Source organism: Littorina saxatilis, linkage group LG7, assembly GCF_037325665.1.
Source record: "Littorina saxatilis isolate snail1 linkage group LG7, US_GU_Lsax_2.0, whole genome shotgun sequence".
NCBI classification, from domain to species: Eukaryota; Metazoa; Mollusca; class Gastropoda; order Littorinimorpha; family Littorinidae; genus Littorina; species Littorina saxatilis.
This window is the reverse complement of record NC_090251.1, coordinates 52,539,349-52,544,617: the sequence shown is the minus strand read 5'-3', so window position 1 is coordinate 52,544,617 and position 5,269 is coordinate 52,539,349.

Sequence of the window (5,269 nt, the reverse complement as noted above, 5' to 3'; positions counted from 1 at the left end):
CAAACGGGGCCAGCCACACTGCGCTAGTGCGATTCCCTACCATGTATCTTCTTATGTTCGTGTGGCCTGCTACCGTACACGCATAATGACTAATGTACTTCCTCTTTTGAAACACGTTTGAGTCATGGTGTACGTTCCTGTCGCCACGCTGTGTTCTGACCCCAATTGTAAGTATACAGTCGGTGATAGCAAGCACGACACTGGCATTTCATGACATTTAAAATGGACTTGTTGAATAAATGCAATGAAATATGACCAGATTCATTGACTGTTTCAGTGAAACCAGAGACTGACATACATACATTGAACTACATACTTCTGCTGTAACATCAGGTGTAAACCCTTCATCAGCAGGTGTAAACATACCGCATGTTTGCTTCGACAGATCATAATGGGTTATCACAAAACTGTGATAAAATCATCGTCGCTGTGGAAATGAATCCCAAAGTTTCACACACACTCACAACAATCCTAGACGTATGTTTCCACTACAGGCAATTCAGTCATGCGGCCTCACTTCATGTTGAGTGTGACATCTTACATGTACCTTCTCTAAGGCCACAAAAAGAATGTGTCTGTTTCTGGTAACATGGCTAAAAAAAAATAGGGTAGGTAGGTAGGGATTTTTTTTTATTTTTTACCCCAAATGTAGACCAATAAAACTAACTTTAAAAATCGCGCAAAGAGACTGGATTCACTATACATAGAGACAAGACACTCAACACATTTACAAATCTGTGACAAAGACTGAAAGAGTATGACATGTTTTTCTTTGTTTACCTGGTCTGATATTTCCATGATGAAACAGAAAAGAAGACTTGAGACATCTTACATCTTGAGTTTGGAAAAAAAAAAGTTTAGGGTCGGCGCCGAAATTTAGGGTCGGTCGGGTGACCAGAAACAGACAATTTTTTTGTGGCCTCAACACATGGCGGAATCCACTTGCTGTTTATCGCATGGATCTGTCAGAACGCCGACCGATGTGTACAATAGAAAAGGAGATCGACGCTCGAGCTGTGTACTTTCCCAAGTGGCACTGATGTGATGACCTCGTTTCAATCGCCAACTAACGGCTTGTTCTGAATGTGCCTTCAACCCAGGCTAAGAACGACGGCCGAGAAGCCGTGTGACACGTACTGTACAGCGACACTTCTCCTCAGTTTCAGCTACTTGATTTTACAACGGCCGGCATTTGATGAATCAGTAGACGGGCGCAGTGGCGTGTTGGTAACGGACGTCGGCCTCCTAATCGGGAGGTCGTGAGTTCGAATCCCGGTCGCTGCCGCCTGGTGGACATTTGTCCGATCTCCCAGGTCAACTTATGTGCAGACCTGCTAGTGACTTAACCCCCTTCGTGTGTACACGCAAGCACAAGACCAAGTGCGCACGGAAAAGATCATGTAATCCATGTCAGAGTTCGGTGGGTTATGGAAACACGAAAATACCCAGCATGCCTTCTCAACGAAAGCGGAGTGAAGCTGACTATGCTCTCAGAGTATAGTGCGGGGAACCCAAATGGGCAAACGAGCTCACACGTCACCAGACAATTCTGTAACGCTGAAGAAGAAGAAGAAGATGAATCAGTTGCTGACGTGTGTGGTGTCACGTAATCATCGTCGTTATATTGACTCGTCAGTCCATTAGGCAAAAAAAAAAAAAAAAAAAAAAAATAGTCTGTTTACGGTATCCCGACCGACCCTATTTTGTCGCGCGACCCCAGACATTTTTTTGGCATTTGGAAAAAAAAAAAAAGTCTTTGTTTTTTGGCAAAATAACTTAAAAATATGGGTTTTTTGGGAAATCCCGACCTACCGACCCTATTTTTTTGGCCTATGTTACCGTAAACAGATTATTAAAAAATTTTGGCCTTACAAACTAACTGACTAATTTGTGATGTGTTGTGCCAGTGTGTGTGTGTCTCAGTGTGTGTTGTGAGTGTGTGTGTGTGTGTTTGTGTGTGTGTGTTTGCGCGTGTGTGAGTGCGTGTATGTGTGTGTGCGTGTGTGTGTGGCCGCGCGCGCGCGTGTGTGTGTATGAGTGTGTTATCCATAAGTCTTGCCAAAACGTTATGACCATGCCAAATGTAATTTAAAGAAGTGAACACTGACGTTTTACTTGTTTTTGTGTATCGGTCTTTCTGTGCTAAATTTGCCATTTATCTGAACTTGTGCGAAGGGTAAACTTTCTTTCTTTCCATGTGTTCTTTCAGGAACCCTCAAAGATAGAAATCTGGGGGATTTAAATCCGGGGGAGGCCATTTGGAGCATGTTCTGTAGAATGAGCATAACTTTCCTGGGTCACCCTGTATTTACAGTTTAAAAGAGTTATGTCACAGTGACACACCGAACACATTCATTCACACATATATAATTATATATATTCACTGGCAAGCCCAGACCACAGTTCTGTGGCCCAGACACTCCAACTGCGCCCTGGCCGACAGCCAATGGGGTTAGCCCTCTGTGGGTTAGCCCCTTCTCGGCGCAGCCGGCGTGGGTGCCAGGCTGTGCCAGAAAAAGCGTTAAAAACTCGGTGGAACACCGAGTACGTATAATACGGACAGTAGAATGATTTTAGGGTAAAACAGGGCCGGACCCAGGGGGGGGGGGGGGGGTTAAAGGGGTTCCGGAACCCCACCCCTGGAAAAAGCATGTACCTTGCTTTGAGTGTTTGGTTTTTTTACTAGTTTTAGCACCAAAACAATGCTGCTCTTAACCCTCAAAACAAGGCCCAGAATGTCAGCAAAGCAGGCGCGCGCTTGTGGCTTCGCCACTTCGCTGATTTGCCCCCCCAAAAAAGGAGGAACCCCCCCCCCCCCTTACAACTCATTTAGTCCGGCCCTGTAAAAGGGTTTATCACATCAAAGATGTGGATGTTAATTAGATAAGAGGATTGTTTTATTTTAACATTGGTGGTCTGCCATTGTATAACTCTTGGCTGGGTAGCAGGCGAAACTTTCTCTCACAGGGTTCCGCGTGTCAAGGTCATTATTGTGTTCGTCTGCTCGCGGCCTGGCTGTGTTTTGCGAAGTGCAAGCGCTCGCACAGCAGGCGTATTGTTTTACAGAACATGAGTAAGCTTACTGGGTCGCTTCGATCAGTTCACAACTGAGACTCATCGAAGGTTTGCAAGAGGAATCTTCTCTCAGGTCACGCTGTGATTTAATCTGGTTTACTGAGCGGATTGCTGGAAAAAGGTACCGATTTTGGCAGAATTGATTTCATTCAGCCGGCACAACTGACGTAACCTATAACATAACTATTCAAGTTCAACATGATCTAGTCTCACTGAATGGTAGGCTACTTGTGCCAAATGTACAAGAAGTGACAAACGAGCCCCCCAATCCCCGCCAAAAAAAGTACAAAAATCAATGAATACAAAATGAAAAAGAAACACTTTTGTACGGTTAACATTCCACTGTGCGGCCGAATAACATAGAAGGACTATTTCCTTCTGCTGGAGTGCATGCACAATGTATCCCCTCATTGTGCAATAGGACCAAAGCTTAAACTGAAACATCACTCAGTTGTTGTTCTCGCAACACTGAAGAGTTCTGTCTTGGCTGTTCTTTACACTTTCGTGGTTGTGCCTACATATAATATTGGATTTCCCCGATTTCTAAACAGAGTAAGTCTATTTTTGTCTCTGATTCTAGGGGATTGGTCTTTCCTGGATTTCCGACGTTACGTGGACAATTACGGATTTCTTAGCAAAGGACTCGTGCTTTCCTCTATACTCAAAATGCACGTATATATTATATATTATTATATATATTATTTTCGGTCCCCCTTGAGGAGGGTCTGATGCTCCCAATAGGCTGTCTGTGAAGGGATACTTATTTCTCTCTCTATCTCTGCTAAGAGATTTTAACAAATCTCGGAAGAAAGTCTCTGCTGACTTTCAATTGTTTCTTTCACAATTTCTGATGTTTTATATATATATATATAAAGGGACTTTGCTCTGTAAATCTCGGTCCCCCTTGAGGAGGGTCTGATGCTCCCAATAGGCTGTCTGTGAAGGGATACTTATTTCTCTCTCTCTCTGCTAAGAGATTTTAACAAATCTCGGAAGAAAGTCTCTGCTGACTTTCAATTGTTTCTTTCACAATTTCTGATATATATATATATATATATATATATATATATATGTTTCCTACTGTTCTGCAACAAGCTGATACGTACGCATTATATAGAGGGCCCCAAAGGGGGGGGGGGTATCATCACGATCACGGGAAGGGAAATTTTAGCTTTCACGATCACAGTTAGGCCCTATACCTTGATTTTTGTTTTCACGATCACAAACACCTTGACGAATAGAGGATCATAGAGTGATACAGCTGTAAAATGTACGTTGAAAATAAAATGCTTTGCAATAATGCCCATCACGATCACGAAAACAAATGACGATCACGATCACGAGACTTGATTTTTTTGTCATCACGGATCACGGGCAAAGTCCCATCACGATCACAGAAATGGAAATTTCGGCAATCACGGTCACAGAAAGGTCAAAAAACGCCAATCACGATCACGATTTTAAACCCTTTGGGGCCCTCTATATACAGTGATACACTGAACACTGAACCGGCTGAGTGCCTCAGTGTTTAAAAAAATGATCTAAACATCTTCCGCTGCTGTAATAGAGGTGAAGCAAGATTTTGCTCAAGTTACACTCGATGCTCTGTACTTACTTGTACTATGCTAGTGTGCGGGACAGCTCTCATTTTGTTTTTATTTGCATGCTTATTATTCTAAATTTAATTGTTATGGATACTTTTGCCAGAAATATATCAAACTGAATAGAAGGATTGATATGAGAATCTCAGTTTTTGAGGCCACCTTGCAACTCTGTGATCAATAACTTGCTGGGATCATGACTTGTTTCTTGTTTGCTTGTGTTTCAATAGTTTTTCAAAACTGCCTTTTGCATGCGTAATCAATACAAAGCAGTTGTTTCTTTGTTGGTAATCTCTCTCTCACTTTCTCTGTCTCGCTCACACTCTCTCGCTCTCTCTCTCCCTCACTTTCTCTCTCTCTCTCTCTCTCTCTCTCTCTCTCTCTCTCTCTCACACACACACACACACACACACACATACTGTGACATCCATTGGCGGGCAATCCTCTCTTTCTTTCTCTCTCTCTCTCTCTCTCTCTCTCTCTCTCTCTCTCTCTCTCTCTCTCTCTCTCTCTCTCTCTCTCTCTCTCTCTCTCTCTCTCTCTCTCTCTCTCTCTCTCTCTCTCTCGTACAAATCATATTCCACGTCAAGATG